The 19762-nt window shown below is 40.4% G+C and overlaps 1 protein-coding gene across 1 annotated transcript in view; it reads right to left on the reverse strand.

Moving 5' to 3' along the window:
• Nucleotides 1–19762, reverse strand: part of casp (Fas associated factor casp) — a 174978-nt gene that overhangs the window by 73231 nt on the left and 81985 nt on the right. The gene's annotated exons all lie outside the window — the stretch shown is intronic.

Raw genomic sequence — 19762 nt, forward strand, 5'->3', positions numbered from 1 at the left:
TAAAAGTGTATCATAAGCCCAACAGGGAGGATACATGTCTAGTAGGATCCAATTTTCTCTTAAAACATCATTATCCTAAGTCCATATGAGAGGATACTGGTCTAATTGGATCCAATTTTTTCCTAAATATCAAAGACAAATAGCCACACACCTACCAAGTTTTAAATAAGCACACCAATGCATTTCACTTTCTACTGTGTAACCACCTGAATCAAAATGGTGGCAACTCAATGAAATTTTGGTAAGAGGTTAGCTCCTTTGTCAGAAACCACCTTCACAGAATTAGTACCCTCTCTCACATCAAAAAAGTTCCTCTTCAAGGAAGATAGTTGCTCTTAAAGCTGCTCACATGTCAGGAGGCAACAAATGTTGAGTTTGTCGCCTGGAAAAACTTTTTTTTTCTCCACAGTGGTGTTCTATGAGCATTTTTTTTCTTTTCTTACATTGACGACTCAAGCCATGGACAAAAGTCCATGTCAAGGCTGGGCCTTAACTGAAATATAGAGAGGATTATGTAAGAAAGAAAGAAGAGATAAGGGAAAGCATTTCCAAATTTTGGAGGAAGTGAAAAACCTGTACTTTAAAATGTGCCAGGTCATAGTTGTTTGGAAAGACATGAGAGGATAGAGTTCCAATAGCCACACAGTTATCAAGTGATGCTGCAGCTTGCCAAGTATTCTGTGGTCTAGCTAGTGGTAAGGGTAAGCAAGCAGCCAGCTTTTGGGAGCAAAAACCAAAGCAATACCTCTGCCTACCTTTCATATTTTGGTGAGGTGGAGTTAGCTTTCACTCACCTCTATGAACAACTAAAAGCAATCCATAACTACTCACTCATTTCAGGTCTGCCCTCAGCCAATCTGGCTGATGTCCTTAATCTGCTACCTTCTAGCTACTAGTTCACACTACACAGATAGCAGGCACCAACCCAGGGCAGTCACATAAAGTAAAGAGAAAAGGTTTTCCAAATAGAAGCAAAAGGATGGGGAAGGTGAGAGTGCCAGAAATTATTGTTCACAAGACACCACCATAGACAAAAATGGTTTTCAATCTTCAAAGCCTGTATTTCTCTTCTCCACAGTTTGTCCCACAAGCATGAGGGCCTGGTCAATAGAGAGTTATTCCAAATGTTCTAGAAGATGTTAAATGAGAAAAAATGCCCATAACACAGAGTATAAGTATTTTCAAAAATAGTGGGAAGGGAAGAGCAATTTTTGGGGCTGGGCAACAGACTCAGAGCATGTTGACTGATGCAGTGGGACAGTAACCTGTGAGGCCCAGGACAATGAGTGAAGCTGTTTGTAAAATAGTAAGTACTGTAAGAAACAAAAATTAGCAAAATTTATTGTCTGGTATATGAGAATTTCATGAAAGTGCAGAGATAATGTAATGGATACTCAACTTTCTTACATTAATGAGTTAAGGTCAAGCAGGGTAAGAGAACTTGAAAAACTTGTATGTCACCAACATGGAGAGAAACGGTTGTTTCAGTCTTCAAATCCAACATTTCTCCCATGCTGCACCATGTGAGCATGAGAAATACTCTCTAAAGGGTTACTAGAGGCAATACAATTACTATTTACAATCTCTCAGATAAAGGAAACAAGAATTAGTGGTTATAATCATGTCACCGAAGGATGACCAATTATGTGTACATTTGATTTGGAGTCATCTAACCAGACAAGCTAAGAAACTCAAAAGCAAAGGAGAATTCAATATTCATAAAACATGTCAGAACAAGGAAAGGAAGAGACAAAAACAGAATACAATCAGAAGGTAAAAAACAGAAGATGCCAAATGGGGCAAGACGACAGACCACCCCCACATGTTATGCAAAAAGGTCAGGAATGTTAGGTAATGGTAAACTGAAAGTAATGCATAAAAATACTGATGGTAAAGAGTTGGAAAATGCACCTGATAGTGTAAAAAAAAAATGCACTAGATACTGTAGAGGGAAACAAAAAGCTTACGAAAGAAATAAGATCTCAACTTTTCCTCCTAGAGCTTTTAAGCTGAGGTGACCAACTTCAGAAGCACATTCTAAGTTTGGTCTTCTATATATCAACAGCTTGCTAAATATTTCCTTAGCCATATACTTAAAAGCCATTTTTGATATTACCCAAAAGACAATTTGTTTCCCTAACAATTCTCCTAAAGTGGGACTCTGGTGATAGGTTTGGGATGATACTGACTTCTCACATGCAGAATCTTTACGTTTATTTCCTTCCAAATAAAGATCATATCAAGGCCTTCTTTCACTCTATCCCATTCTCATTACTTACATTTGTTTGGGATGTATTTCTTCAGCCATATATCTGAAAACTTTAAGAGCCTGTTTTGGTCTCCTTGTGATGAAATCCTCTTTTTCCTTCCACCATGACTTTTGCATAATCTGCAAACACATTCAGGTAGGAGCCCATGCCTTCACACAGATCAAGTAGTGTAACAGTCCCAAAATAGAACCCTGGTGACATCCATCAATTTTGAGAAGGCTCCTCTGACATCCACAGGAGGAGTTTTCACTCATTCCTGCCTAGTATTCTAGCATGCTAATCAGCATCCCAGTTGGTAGAGTCAGATGCTTTCTGGCAGTCAGTCAATCTATAAACAGTTGGTAGAGTCAGATGCTTTCTGGCAGTCAGTCAATCTATAAACAATCTAACTAACCTTCTCATTTGTCTCAGACAGAGGTAACTTTCTCACAGAGAGCTTCATTACACATGACCTGCAAATCCATGTTGCCTCTAACTCAGGTTAATTTCTCCTTTGTAGAAAGTTATCCATTTGCCCTCTGATTAACTTTTCCAGTACCTTAAAGACCACACTTGTAAAGGAGAGTGGGTATGATGGATAACCTTTCCAGTCTTGTCATTCTGCTTTTATCCAATGACATCTTTGGAACATATGGTGAAATTTCACCAGGACCAAATGATCTGCATGGGTCAAGACCTTTATTTTGTTAATGTCTTTTCTAGATATCTCAACTTTATTTAAAGCCTCTTCCCTATCACATCTCTCTAGTGATAAAGGCATAATCTTCAACTATGAAAACACTTTTGAACTTATATGCAGTTCCTCACAGCATCCTCAACTATTTCTTCCTCTAAATCCCTTAATTTGAGTAGCTGGTCTCTAACTGTTAATCTATTTCTGATGAATTCCTGGAAAAGTTTTGGATTTTCACCTGCTTTATCTAAAATATTCTTTTCAAAATTCCTCTGTGCATCTTTTTTATTCCTACTGTCTTCATTCCTTACGCCCTTATACCTATATCCCTCCCATTGCACATCTCAAAGCTCCCTGGCTTTTAGACATTGTTAATTAAACCTTTCTTCCCTCTTTCTGAATTTACAAGGTCTTTCACCACAATACCCTGGTTCCTGGCTACTGAACTCTATATCCAAATCCATGATACCAAAGAAACTGTTAAGTTCTGTGTAGTTTTCACATCCCATCAAGTCTTGTCTCATCTTTGCTCTTTTAGCTTTCTCATTTACCGCATAATCAAACTTACATGATCACTTTTTCCGAATGGTGTATCATACGATATTTACAAGATCCATGCTAGTCCACAAGCCCTACCAAATGCCTGTCTGTATCCTCCTGAAAATACTTTATACTGTATTCATATCCTATCAAATATTACATAATAAATATTTTTTTTTTCTTTTTTTATACTTTGTCGCTGTCTCCCGCGTTTGCGAGGTAGCGCAAGGAAACAGACGAAAGAAATGGCCCAACCCCCCCCCATACACATGTATATACATACGTCCACACACGCAAATATACATACCTACACAGCTTTCCATGGTTTACCCCAGACGCTTCACATGCCTTGATTCAATCCACTGACAGCTCGTCAACCCCAGTATACCACATCGCTCCAATTCACTCTATTCCTTGCCCTCCTCTCACCCTCCTGCAAGTTCAGGCCCCGATCACACAAAATCTTTTTCACTCCATCTTTCCACCTCCAATTTGGTCTCCCTCTTCTCCTTGCTCCCTCCACCTCCGACACATATATCCTCTTGGTCAATCTTTCCTCACTCATCCTCTCCATGTGCCCAAACCACTTCAAAACACCCTCTTCTGCTCTCTCAACCACGCTCTTTTTATTTCCATACATCTCTCTTACCCTTACGTTACTCACTCGATCAAACCACCTCACACCACACATTGTCCTCAAACATCTCATTTCCAGCACATCCATCCTCCTGCGCACAACTCTATCCATAGCCCACGCCTCGCAACCATACAACATTGTTGGAACCACTATTCCTTCAAACATACCCATTTTTGCTTTCCGAGATAATGTTCTCGACTTCCACACATTCTTCAAGGCCCCCAGAATTTTCGCCCCCTCCCCTACCCTATGATCCACTTCCACTTCCATGGTTCCATCCGCTGCCAGATCCACTCCCAGATATCTAAAACACTTCACTTCCTCCAGTTTTTCTCCATTCAAACTCACCTCCCAATTGACTTGACCCTCAACCCTACTGTACCTAATAACCTTGCTCTTATTCACATTTACTCTTAACTTTCTTCTTCCACACACTTTACCAAACTCAGTCACCAGCTTCTGCAGTTTCTCACATGAATCAGCCACCAGCGCTGTATCATCAGCGAACAACAACTGACTCACTTCCCAAGCTCTCTCATCCCCAACAGACTTCATAATTGCCCCTCTTTCCAAAACTCTTGCATTTACCTCCCTAACAACCCCATCCATAAACAAATTAAACAACCAAGGAGACATCACACACCCCTGCCGCAAACCTACATTTACTGAGAACCATATATAACCATAAATATATAGAGAGTAATCTAAATTACTGAGGAGAGAAGTAAATCATTATCTGCCACGTACAGAACAAAAAACCCAAAAACATGCCAAAATATGTAGAAAAGCAAACTATATGCCATCAAAAATTATCAAATGTGTTCAAATGAGGTGGTAGAGCAATGTTTGATATAAAATATGAAAAGATTCACACCTAGTTAAAGAAAAAACAAAATTATTTCACCAAGATGCTCACACCAAATTGGTTTTCTGACCAGAGAAATACTGAAATAGTATGTACACTAAAAAAACATTTTCCTTCTTATGAAACAAAAGAACATAACAGAAGAATAATACAACAACCAAGAAGCAAGTGATATAGTCCTTAACATACCAAGAGAAAAATATAAAAGAAGGTGAAAGCCGGCAAGGCAGCGGGTTGGGATAGTATTGCAGTGGAATTTATTAAAAAAGGGGTTGACTGTATTGTTGACTGGTTGGTAAGGTTATCTAATGTATGTATGACTCATGGTGAGGTGCCTGAGGATTGGAGGAATGCTTGCATAGTGCCATTGTACAAAGGCAAAGGGAATAAAAGTGAGCGCTCAAATTACAGAGGTATAAGTTTGCTGAGTATTCCGGGGATATTATATAGGAGGGTATTGATTGAGAGTGTGAAGGCATGTACAGAGCATCAGATTGGGGAAGATCAGTGTGGTTTCAGAAGTGGTAGAGGATGTGTGGATCAGATGTTTGCTTTGAAGAATGTATGTGAGAAATACTTAGAAAAGCAAATGGATTTGTACGTAGCATTTATGGATCTGGAGAAAGCATATGATAGAGTTGATAGAGATGCTCTGTGGAAGGTATTAAGAATATATGGTGTGTGTGTGTGTGTGTGTGTGTGTGTGTGTGTGTGTGTGTGTGTGTGTGTGTGTGTGTGTGTGTGTGTGTGTGGGGGGGGGGGGGGGGGGGGGGGGGGAGTTGTTAGAAGCAGTGAAAAGTTTTTATCGAGGATGTAAGGCTTGTGTACATGTAGGAAGAGAGGAAAGTGATTGGTTCTCAGTGAATGTTGGTTTGCGGCAGGGGTGTGTGATGTCTCCATGGTTGTTTAATTTGTTTATGGATGGGGTTGTTAGGGAGGTGAATGCAAGAATTTTGGAAAGAGGGGCAAGTACGCAGTCTGTTGTGGATGTTGTTCGCTGATGATACGGCGCTGGTGGATGATTCGTGTGAGAAACTGCAGAAGCTGGTGACTGAGTTTGGTAAAGTGTGTAAAAGAAGAAAGCTGAGAAAAAATGTGAATAAAAGCAAGGTTATTAGGTACAGTAGAGTTGAGGGACAAGTCAACTGGGAGGTAAGTTTGAATGGAGAGAAACTGGAGGAAGTGAAGTGTTTTAGATATCTGGGAGTGGATTTGGCAGTGGATGGAACCATGGAAGCGGAAGTGAATCATAGGGTGGGGGAGGGGGCGAAAGTTCTAGGAGCATTGAAGAATGTATGGAAGTCGAGAACATTATCTCGGAAAGCAAGAATGGGTATATTTGAAGGAATAATGGTTCCAACAATGTTATATAGTTGCGAGGCGTGGGCTATAGATAGAGTTGTGCGGAGGAGGGTGGATATGCTGGAAATGAGATGTTTGAGGACAATATGTGGTGTGAGGTGGTCTGATTGAGTAAGTAATAATAGGGTAAGAGAGATGTGTGGTAATAAAAAGAGTGCGGCCCTCTCATCCATGACAGAGTACATACCTGCCCTTCTCTTCAAAACTCTTGGATTCACCTCCCTAACCACCCCATTTATAAACAAATTAAACAACCATTGAGACATCATGCATATGTGTGTATATGTGTGTGTATGAGAGTGTATGGGTCTTTCTTCATCTTGTTTCCTAGTGCTACCTCGCTGATGCACGAAATTGCAATCACATGTGATTGTCAATATTATTATTATCATTTACATATTCTTCTCTTTCATACTTATCTGCCATTTTCCACATATGTGAGGTAGCATCAGGAACAGAAGAAGAAAGATTGTATTCGCTCTCATCCCTTCCGTAACTGTCATGTGTAGTGCACCAAAACTTTTCACTGCTTCCAGTAACTTACCTCCTTAACCATATACTCTTAATGCCTTCCACAAAGCATCTCTATCAACTCTATCATATGCCCTTCTCCAGATCCATATATGCTACATATAAATCCATTTGCTTTTCTAAGTATTTCTCACATACATTCCTCAAAGCAAACACCTGATCCAAACATCCTCTACCACTTCTGAAACTCTGCTGCTCTTCAATCTGATGCTCTGTACATGCCTTCACCCTCTCAATCAATACCCTCCCATATAATTTCCCAGGAATACTCAAAAAATTTATACCTCTGTAATTTGAACACTCACCTTTATCCCCTTTGCCTTTGTACAGTGGCACTATATATGCATTCCGCCAATCCTCAGGCACTTCATCATGAGCCATACATACACTGAATATCCTCACTAACCAGTCACCAACACAGTCATCCCCTTTTTTAATAAATTCCAATGCAATACCATCCAAACCCACTGCCTTGCCAGCTTTCATCTTCCTCAAAGCTTTCACTATCTCTTCTCTGTTTATCAAATCATTCTCCCTGACCCTCTCACTTAGCACACCACCTCAACCAAAACACCCTATATCTGCCACTCTATCATCTAATACATTCAAAAAAACCTTCAAAATACACTCCATCTCCTTCTCACATCACCACTGCTTGTTATCACCTCCCCAATAGCCCCCTTCACAGATGTTCCCATTTGTTCTCTTGTCTTACACACTACATTTACCTCCTTCCAAAACATCCTTTTCTTCTCCCTAAACAAATGATACTCTCTCACCCCAACTCTCATATGCCCTATTTTTCACCTCTTGCACCTTTCTCTTGACCTCCTGCCTCCTTCTTTTATACATCTTCCAGTCATTTGCGCTATTTCCTTCCAAAAATCGTCCAAATGCCTCTCTCTTCTCTTTCACTAATAATCTTACTTCTTCATCCCACCACTCACTACCCTTTCTAATCTGCCCACCTCCCATGTTTCTCATGCCACAAGCATCTTTTGTGCAAGCCCCCACTCCCCTTAAGTCCTTTGTTCTCACCTTTTTCCATTCTGCACTCAGTCTCTTCTGGTACTCCCTCACACAAGTCTCCTTCCCAAGCTCACTTACTCTCACCACTCTCTTCACCCTAACATTCTCTCTTTTCTGAAAACCTCTACAAATCTTCACCTTCACCTCCACAAGATAATGATCAGACATCCCTCCAGTTGCACCTCTCAGCACGTTAACATCCAAAAGTCTCTCTTTCCCAAGCCTATCAATTAACATGAAATCTAATAATGCTCTCTGGCCATCTCTCCTACTTACATATGTATACTTATATATATCTCTCTTTTCAAACCAGGTATTCCCAATCACCCATCCTTTTTCAGCGCAAAAAACAACAAGCTCTTCACCATTTCCATTTACAACACTGAACACCCAATGTACACCAATTATTCCCTCAGCTGCCACATTACTCACCTTTGCATTCAAATCATCCATCACAATAACCAGGGCTCGTGCATCAAAACTGCTAACTCACTCACTTAGCTGCTCCCAAAACACTTGCCTCTCATGATCTTTCTTCTCATGCCCAGGTGCATACACCAATAGTCACCCATCTCTCTCCATCCACTTTCAGTCTTACCTGATATCAATCTAGAGTTTACTTTCTTACACTCTATCACATACTCCAACAACTCCTGTTTCAGGAGGAGTGCTACTCCTTCCTTTGCTCTTGTCCTCTCACCAACCCCTGACTTTACTCCCAAAACATTCCCAAACCACTCTTCCCCTTTACCCTTGAGCTTCATCTCACTCAGAGCCAAAACATCCAGGTTCCTTTTCTAAAACATACTACCTATCTCTCCTTTTTTCTCATCTTGGTGACATCCACACACGTTTAGACACCCCAATCTGAGCCTTCGAGGAGGATGAGCACTCCCCACGTGACTCCTTTTTCCATTTCCCCTTTTAGAAAGTCAAAATACAAGGAGGGGAGGGTTTCTAGCCCTCCTGTTCCCTCTCCTTTTGTCGCCTTATACGACACGTGTGGAATGTGTGGGAAGTATTCTTTTTCCCCTATCCCAGGGATAGGGGATACATGTTTATGTAAATATATTCATAATCATACTTTCTCGCCTTTATCCATTCCCAGCACCACCACGCTCAACAGGAAACAGCGACATCACCCACTATGTCAGCAAGGTAGAACCAGGAAACACAGAAGAAAGACCACACCCACTCACATCCATTCTTTAGCTGTCATGTGTAATGCACCAAACCATAGCTCCCTATTCACATCCACACCCCACAGACCTTTCTATGGTTAACCCCAGATGTTTTCATATGCTTTGGTTCAGTACACAGATGGCATGTTGACCTCAGTATACCACATTTTTCCCATTCACCCTATTCCAAACATGCCTTTCACCCTCCTGCATGTTCAGGCCCAGATTGCTCAAAATCTTTTTAACTCCATCCTTCCACCCCCAATTTGGTCTCCTGCTTCTCCTTGTTCCCTCCACTTCTGACACATATATCCTCTTTGTCAACCTTTCCTCACTCATTCTCTCCATATGCCCAAATCATTTAAACACACCCTCTTCTACTCTCTCAACCATATTCTTTTCATTACCACACATCTCTCTTACCTTTTCATTATTTATTCAATCAAACCACCTCACACCGCATATTGTCCTCAAACATTTCATTTCCAACACATCCACCCTCCTCCATTCGATCCTATCTATAGCCCAAGCCTCACAACCATACAATATTGTTAGGACTACTATTCCTTCAAACATACCCCTCTTTACTCTCCGAGATAATATTCTCTTTCCACACATTCTTCATGTTCCCAGAATACTCATCCCCTCCCCAACTTGCGAGGTTCCATTCACTGCCAACTCCACTCCCAGATATGTAAAACACTTCACTTCCTCTAATTTTTCTCCATTTAAACTTACATCCCCACTAACTTGTCTTTCAACCCTGATGAACCTAATAACCTTACTTTTATTCAAATTTACTCTAAACTTTCTCCTTTCACACACTCTTCCAAACTCAGTCACCAACTTCTGCAGTTTCTCACTCAAATCAACCACTTGTGCAGTGTCGTCGGTGAACAACAACTGACTCACTTCCTAGCACTCTCATCCACAACAAACTGCATACTCGCCCCTTTCTCAAAAACTCTTGCATCTACCTTCCTCACCACCCATCCATAAAGAAAATAAAAAAAATCATGGTGACATCACAAACCCCTGCTGCAGACTGACCTTCACTGGGAACCAATTACTCTCCTTTCTTCCTACTCATACACATGCCTTACACCCTCAATGAAAACTTCTCTGCTTCTAGCAGCTTACCTCACACAACATATATTCTTAAGAATCTCCACAAAAACATCTCTATCAACTCTTATCATATGCCTTCTCCAGATCCAAAAATGCTACATACAAATCCATCTTTTTTCTAAATATTTCTCACACACATTCTTCAAAGGAAACACCTGATCCACACACCCTCTTCCACCTCTAAAACCAAACTACTTCTCCTTAATCTGATGCTCTGTACATGCCTTCACCCTCTCAATCAATACCCTCTTATATAATTTTCCATGTTAAATTCAACAAACTTATGCCTCTGTACTTTGAATACTCACATTTATCCCCTTTGCCTTTATAAAATGGCACTATACATGAATTCCTCCAATCTCAGGCACTTCACCATGATCCATATATACAATGAATATCCTTACCAGCCAATCAACAACACAGTCACCCCCATTCTTAATAAATTCAAACGCAATACCATCCAATTCCGCTGCCTCATCGCATTTCATCTTCTGCGAGGCTTTCACCACCGCCTCTCTTTTCACCAAACCTCTCTCCCAGAGACTCTCAATTCACATACCACCCTAATCTAAACACCCTACATCTGCCAATCTATCATCAAACACATTCAACTATCCTTAAAAATACTCACTCCATCACTACCTGTTATCACTTCCTCTTTGGCTCCTTTCACTAATGTTCCCATTTGTTTTCTTGTCTTTCACATATAATTTGCCTCCTTCCAAAACATCATTTTACTCTCCCTAAAGTTTAATGATACTCTCTCACCCTAACTCTCATTTGCCCTCTTTTTCAACCCCTGCATCTTCCTCTTGACCTCCTGCCACTTTCTCTTATACATCCATCAATCGTATGCACTCTTTCCTTGTCAATATTGCCCAAACGCTTCTCTTTTCTCTTTCACTAGGAACTTTGCTTCTTCATCCCACCACTCACTACCATTTTTAATCCGCCCACCTCCCACCTTTCGCATGCCACATGCATCTCTTGCACATGCAATCACTGCTTCCCTAAATTCCTCCTAATCCTCACTCACTCCTCCCACTTCATTTGCTCTCATCTTCTGCCATTCTACATTAATCTCTGCTGGTATTTCTTCACACAAGTCTGCTTTCCAAGCTCACTTACACTCGCCACTTCCTTCTCCCCGACATTGCCTCGTCTTTTTTGAAAACCTACACAAATCTTCACCCTCACCTCCACAGATTGTGACCAGACAACCCACCAGCTGCCCCTCTAGGCACAGTTACACCCAAAAGTCTCATACTCACTCAACTGCTCTCAAAACACTTGCCTCTCATGATCTTTCTTCTCATGGCCAGGTGCATAAGCACCAATAATCATTCATCTCTCACCATCAACTTTCAGTTTTACCTGAATCAATCTAGAATTTACTTTCTTACACTATCACACACTCCAAAAACTGCTTCAGGAGTAGTGCTACTCACCAACCTGTCATACAAACCTAGCAAAAGAAGCGTGGACATCAGCACTTTCATGTGAGAAACTACAGAAGCTGGTGACTGAGTTTGGTAAAGTGTGTGAAAGAAGAAAGTTAAGAGTAAATGTGAATAAGAGCAAGGTTATTAGGTACAGTAGGGTTGAGGGTCAAGTCAACTGGGAGGTGAGTTTGAATGGAGAAAAACTGGAGGAAGTGAAGTGTTTTAGATATCTGGGAGTAGATCTGGCAGCGGAAGGAACCATGGAAGCGGAAGTGGATCATAGGGTGGGGTAGGGGGCGAAAATTCTGGGAGCCTTGAAGAATGTGTGGAAGTCGAGAACATTATCTCGGAGAGCAAAAATGGGTATGTTTGAAGGAATAGTGGTTCCAACAATGTTGTATGGTTGCGAGGCGTGGACTATGGATAGAGTTGTGCGCAGGAGGATGGATGTGCTGGAAATGAGATGTTTGAGGACAATGTGTGGTGTGAGGTGGTTTGATCGAGTAAGTAACGTAAGGGTAAGAGAGATGTGTGGAAATAAAAAGAGCGTGGTTGAGAGAGCAGAGGAGGGTGTTTTGAAATGGTTTGGTCACATGGAGAGAATGAGTGAGGAAAGATTGACCAAGAGGATATATGTGTCGGAGGTGGAGGGAACGAGAAGAGGGAGACCAAATTGGAGGTGGAAAGATGGAGTGAAAAAGATTTTGTGTGATCGGGGCCTGAACATGCAGGAGGGTGAAAGGAGGGCAAGGAATAGAGTGAGTTGGAGCGATGTGGTATACTGGGGTTGACGTGCTGTCAGTGGATTGAATCAGGGCATGTGAAGCGTCTGGGGTAAACCATGGAAAGCTGTGTAGGTATGTATATTTGCGTGTGTGGACGTATGTATATACATGTGTATGGGGGTGGGTTGGGCCATTTCTTTCGTCTGTTTCCTTGCGCTACCTCGCAAACGCGGGAGACAGCGACAAAGCAAAAAAAAAAAAAAAAAAAAAAATGTATATACCATTCAGACTGCAAAAGATTAGTTCAAATGACCTGGCAGGATAATGTTTGGTATATGATAAGAAAAGATTTGAGGCCAAAGAAAGATATATTATTTCACCAGTGTTTTTATTAGATCAGTCTCCCAAGCACTGAAATAAGTCTTAAATACAGAAAAGCAAAATGACAGATTATGTATCCATTAAGAAAAGACAAAATAACACATAAAAAGAAACAATTGATATATACCTCAACCTACCTAGATAAACATAAGACTTGTGATCGAAAAGAATGGTAAGATACCTACCTTATCATTCACTCCTATTGCAAGTTTTTAATTAATCCCTGGGTAAATTTAAGGTTACACCACATGTAGCTTATTTGTTCTACCTTTATGTGATTTTTTTTAATTTCAGGACAAATTTTTACCATATTACTATTTTGGTGCTGAAGAATGATTCAAGTCTTAAGGAGACTGATTCTAAGATAACACTAGGGTAAAACGACTGTGTTTTTTCTTTGACTTCGTATATTTCCTTAGAGAACACTAGGGTAAACTGATTGTGTTTTTTCTTTGACTTCATATCTTTCCTTATTTCATATGAAATATTCTACCAGCTCATATGAACTCTTATACTGTTATTCTGGTATATTTCAGCTATCTGAAGTGCCTATGCTATCTTCTTTCACTACATTCATTGCATTTAATCACATCAAATCTAACATTCAAGAATATAGATTTCTCTGGTTTTAGGCCAAGGTATTACTTTATAACTATATCATTGCTTTATTCTGATGTTTATAAAACTATAGCTGTTAAGTGAATGAGTGGCTTAATGAACAAGCCTCACAACACCAGAGTCGGTGATTGAACTAAACAGAAATTGGTGGGAAAGTGTCATGCATCCTAACTGTGCAGTAAGAGTTAGATGGCATGTTTTATGAAAAGTGTTCCGACCAATATTTACAGTTTAATCAGGGAATCATGTTAACTAAATGCACTACATTAAGGATTACTGTACTTTGAACCCTTAGATATCGTCTCGTGCAGCTTCTGTCAAGAGGCATTTTGGTGTTAAGAGAGTCAACACTGAAAACAATAGATAATAATGTGGTGGCATTTAGTGTGCCACAGTTGACTGCCTGCTTTGCAGGAATACAGAGGCCAAGCAAAGAGCACCAGGGATGACGTACTGCCATCATTCCATACAGTGTTATATCTTTATTTCTTTTCTGCATAGTTTTGTATATCATTTTTTTGTGGAATAAAAATGCTGTTCCTGTGGTAAAAAATGCTGATTTTTAATTCTAAAGATTTCAGGACTTAGGGTCACTCCCCCAAGCCCCCTATTTCCAATAAGGGTAGTAATTCACAAATTGTGGTTATGCCAACCTTGGGATTTACCAAGAACTTAAACCTTGTGGATGACAAGGGACCTTTGTAATCCTGTGATGCAGTGGCTTGCCAAGTTATGTGGCACAGATAACACTAGGGATACAAAAACAACCAATTCTCAAAACAGAAATCAATATCTACAAATGTGGGTAAAACCAACATTGCAACCTAAGGCACATGAATCAACTTTTGAGATCAAACTGGGAGAGTTAATCCATGAGAGTGCTTTGGATATGAGTTTTTCCAGTACCCAAGCCAAGCTAGAACCTCTCCAGCTCTTAAAGGAAAAATTAAACCTTTGTATAATCATATTAACTGTTCATATGAGAAGAATATTTGGCACTGAAAGAGGACTCATAGCTTCTTAAAAGGAGACTTAGCTAATTGAGTCATGCAGAGTTAACATGACAGATTAGATGTAACAGTGATACAAGGTATGCTTACTATATTTAGTAATGGAACTAAAGAGGCATTACAGGAGATAAGAAAACTGTGTGGGGTTTTAAATAAAAAAATTGTATCAAATTGGGCTTAAAGAAATTAAGCTTAACCTTTTGTTAGTCATCTATGATGTATGGCCGTCATTAGTAACAAAGTCCGATCAAGGGGAAAAATAATTTCTTTAAATGTAACAATATCAATATGTAAAATGATCACACAAAATATCTTCGACTACAATCATTAATGCTGCGTAACATACTACTCTAAAAAAGAGAATTAGGTAAAAGTTTCTTCTATTTCTTTCATAGATATACAATATTGCCCACTTGATGACTGAGCCTTATTAGTTTCTCCTTCTGTGCCTTTAACAATTCATACATGCTTTACATTGCATAAAAAATTAATATACAAAGGATATGTATGTTCTTTTTAAATAAAGAAGCCTTTGAACTCAATATTAAGTAACACATTAACTATTCAAAAATAAATATTAAACACATCATTGTTCATAAAATTCAGATCCCTAACTTTACCAAACTAGGCTCTTTCAACATCTGTGTTCTTGCACACTGGTTATGAATGCACTGAACACATGTTCTCTTAACAAAAAAAAAAAAAAAAAATTGCCTTCAATTAACAATCCTAGGAATTTGGGCACACGACACTGCTTTCTTGCACCATTTTTGAGGGATGGTCACTAGTGCCCGAAATGTAAAACAATCTCATTGTAGATTAAGTTTGGCAAATGTTGAGACAAAGGCTCTCTCACATCTGGCATTATTAAGGAATAGAAGCTTTAAACGTATCACAAATAATCACCAAACAAAATATCAGATTTCCCCAATTTTCTTTTTTATTTATTACCATGCTTGACCTCTGTTTCCTGTGTCAGCGAGGTAGCGCTAGGAAACACATGAAGAATGACCCATCCACTCATACATACACACACACTCATATATGATATCATTGTTATTATTATTATCATTATTATACTTAGTCAGTGTCTCCCACATTAGCGAGGTAGCGAAAGGAAACAAAAAAAAAAGCAAGGCCCAACCCACCCACGTACACATGTATATCTATAAACACCCACACCCGCACATATACATACCTATACATTTCAACGTATACATACATATACATACACAGACATATACATATATACACATGCACATATCTATACTTGCTGCCTTCGTCCATTCCCGTCGCCACCCCACCTCACATGAAAATGGCATTCCTCCCCCTGCGTGTGTGCGATAGAGCGCTAGGAAAAGACAACAAAGGCCACATTTGTTCACACTCAGTCTCTAGCTGTCAGGTGTAATGCACCCAAACCACAGCTCCCTTTCCACGGCCAGGCCCCACAAAACCTTCCATGGTTTATGCCAGATGCTTCACATGCCCTGGTTCAATCCATTCACAGCACATCCACCCCAGTATACCTCATCGTTCCAATTTACTCTATTCTTAGCATGCCTTTCACCCTCAAGTATGTTCAGGCCCCAATCACTCAAAATATTTTTCACTCCATCCTTCCACCTCCAATTTGCTCTTCCACTTCTCGTTCCCTTCACCTCTGACACATATTTCCTCTTTGTCAACCTTGCCTTACTCAATCTCTCCATGTAACCAAACAAACCATTTCATTTCACGCTCTCCTGCTCTCTCAACCACACTCTTTTTATTACCACACATCTCTCTTACCCTCTCACTACTTAATCAAATCATCTCACACCATATATTGTCCTCAAACATCTCATTTCCAACACATCAACCCTCCTCTGCATAATTGCACAACCCTATCTATAGCCCATGCCTCACAACCATACAACATTGTCGGAACCACTATTCCTTCAAACATACCCATCTTTGTTCTCTAAGATAATGTTCTAGCCTCCACACACTCTTCAACACTCCCAGAACCTTTTCCCCCTCCCCAACCCTATGACACTTCCACTTCCATGGTTCCATCCGCTGCTAAATCCACTCCCAGATATCTAAAGCACTTCACTTCCTCCACTTTTTCTCCATTCAAACTAACCTCCCAACTGACTTGCCCCTCAACCCTACTGTACCTAATAATCTTGCTCTTATTCACATTTAATCTTAGCTTTCTTCTTTCACACTCTTTACCAAACTCAGTCATCAACTTGCAGTTTCTCACCCAAATCAGCCACCAGCGCTGTGTCATCAACGAACAACAACTAACTCACTTCCCAAGCCCTCTCATCCACAACAGACTGCATACTCACCCCTCTCTCCAAAACTCTTGCATTCACCTCTCTAACAACCCCACCCATAAACAAATTAAACAACCATGGAGACATTACAAACCCCTGCCGCAAACCAACATTCACTGGGAACCAATCACTTTCCTCTCATCCTACTTGTACACATGCTTTGCATCCTCAATAAAAACTTTTCACTGCTTCTAGCAGCTTACCTCACACACCACGTACCTTCCACAGAGCATCTCTATCAACTCTATCATATGCCTTCTCCAGATCCATAAAAGCTACATACAAATCCATCTGTTTTTCTAAGTATTTCTCACATACATTCTTCAAAGCATACACCTGATCCAAACATCCTCTACCACTTCTGAAACCATACTGCTCTTTCCCAGTCTGATGCTCTGTGCATCCCACCCTATCAATCAATACCCTCCAATATAATTTCCCAGGAATACTCAACAAATGTATACCTCTGTAATTTGAACACTCACTCTTATCCCTTTTGCCTTTATACATTGGCACTAAGCATGCATTCTGTCAATTCTCAGGCACTTCATTATGAACCATACATACACTGAATATTCTCACCAACCAGTCAACAATACATTCACCCCCTTTTTAATAAATTCCACTGCAATACCATCCAAACCTGCCGCATTGCCGGCTTTCATCTTCCATAAAGCTTTCACTACCTCTTCTCTGTTTACCAAATCATTCTCCCTGACCCTCTCACTTTGCACACCACCTTGACCAAAACACCCAATATCTGCCACTCTATCATCAAACACATTCAACAAACCTTCAAAATACTCACTCCATCTCCTTCTCACTTCACCACTGCTTGTTATTACCTCCCCATTAGCATCCTTCACCGATGTTCCCATTTATTCTCTTGTCTTATGCACTTTATTTACCTCCTTCCAAAACATCTTTTTATTCTCCCTAAAATTTAATGATACACTCTCACCCCAACTCTCATTTGCCCTCTTTTTCACCTCTTGCACCTTTCTCTTGACCTCCTGCCGCATTCTTTTATACATCTCCCAGTCATTTGAACTATTTCCCTGCAAAAATCATCGAAATGCCTCTCTCTTCTCTTTCACTAACGATCTTCTTACTTCTTCATCCCACTACTCACTACTCTTTGAAATATGCCCAGCTCCCACTTTTCTCATGCCACAGGCATCTTTTGTGCATACCGTCATTGCTTCCCTAAATACATCCCATTCCTCCCCACTCCCCCTACATCATTTGCTCTCACCTTTTTCCATTCTGCACTCCATCTCTCCTGATACTCCCCTCACACAAGTCTCCTTTCCAAGCTCACTTACTCTCACCACTCTCTTTACCCCAACATTCTCTCTTCTTTTCTGAAAAACTCTAAAAATATTCACCTTCACCTCCACAAGAAAATAATCAAACATCCCTCCAGTTTCCCCTCTCAGCACTTTAACATCCAAAAGTCTCTCTTTCACGCACCTATCAATTAACATGTAATCCAATAATGCTCTCTGGCCATCTCTCCTACTTAGGTATACTTATATATACCTCTCTTTCTAAAACCTGGTATTCCCAATCACCAATCCTTTTCAACACACAAATCCACAAGCTCTTCACCATTTCCATTTACAACACTGAACACTCCATGTACACCAATTATAACCTCAACTGCCACATTACTCACCTTTGCATTCAAATCACCCATCACTATAACCCAATCTCATGCATCAAAGCTGTTAACACACTCACTCAGCTGCTCCCAAAACACTTGCCTCTCATGATCTTTCTTCTCATGACCAGGTGCAGAGGTACCAATAATCACCCATCTCTCTCCATCCACTTTCAGTTTTACCCATATCAATCTAGAGTTTACTTTCTTACACTCTATCACACAACTCTTGCTACAGGAGTAGTGCTACTCCTTCCTTTGCTCTTGTCCTCTCACCAATCCTGACTTTACTCCCAAGACATTCCCAAACCACTCTTCCACTTTACCCTTGGGCTTTATTTTAGAGCAAAAACATCCAGGTTCCTTTCCTCAAACATACTACCTACCTCTCCTTTTTTCTCATCTTGGTTACATCCACACACATTTAGACACCCCAATCTGAGCCTTTGAGGAGGATGAGCACTCCTCGCATGATTCCTTCTTCTGTTTCCCCTTTTAGAAAGTTAAAATACAAGGAGGGGAGGGTTTCTAGCCACCCGCTCCCATCCTCTTTTGTCGCCTTCTAAGACACGCGGGGAATGCATGGGAAGTATCCTTTCTCTCCTATCCCCTATCCCGTCCATGAGAAGAAAGATCAAGATAGGCAAGTGTTTTGGGAGCAGCTGAGTGAGTGTGTCAGCAGTTTTGATGCATGAGACCGGGTTATAGTGATGGGCGATTTGAATGCAAAGGTGAGTAGTGTGGCAGTTGAGGGAATAATTGGTGTAAATGGGGTGTTCAGTGTTGTAAATGGAAAGGGGGAAGAGCTTGTAGATTTGTGTGCTGAAAAAGGACTGGTGATTGGGAATACCTGGTTTAAAAAGAGAGATATACATAAGTTTATGTATGTAAGTAGGAGGGATGGCCAGAGAGTGTTATTGGATAATGTGTTAACTGATAGGCTTAGGAAAGAGAGACTTTTGAATGTTAATGTGCTGAGAGGTGCAACTGGAGTGATGTCTAATCATTATCTTGTGGAGGTGAAGGTGAAGATTTGTAGAGGTTTTCAGATAAGAGAGAATGTTGGGGTGAAGAGAGTGGTGAGAGTAAGTGAGCCTGGGAAGGACACTTGTAAGAGGAGGTACCAGGAGAGATTGAGTGCAGAATGGAAAAAGGTGAGAGCAAAGGATGTAAGAGGAGTGGGGGAGGAATGTATTTAGGGAAGCCATGATGGCTTGCACAAAAGATGCCTGTGGCATGAGAAAAGTGGGAGCTGGGCAAATTTGAAAGGGTAGTGAGTGGTGGGATGAAGAAGTAAGAAGATCGTTAGAGAAAGAGAAGAGAGAGGCATTTGGAAGATCTTTACAGGGAAATAGTGCAAATGACTGGGAGATGTATAAA

This window comes from Panulirus ornatus, chromosome 6 (genome assembly GCF_036320965.1).
Source record: "Panulirus ornatus isolate Po-2019 chromosome 6, ASM3632096v1, whole genome shotgun sequence".
NCBI classification, from domain to species: domain Eukaryota; kingdom Metazoa; phylum Arthropoda; class Malacostraca; order Decapoda; family Palinuridae; genus Panulirus; species Panulirus ornatus.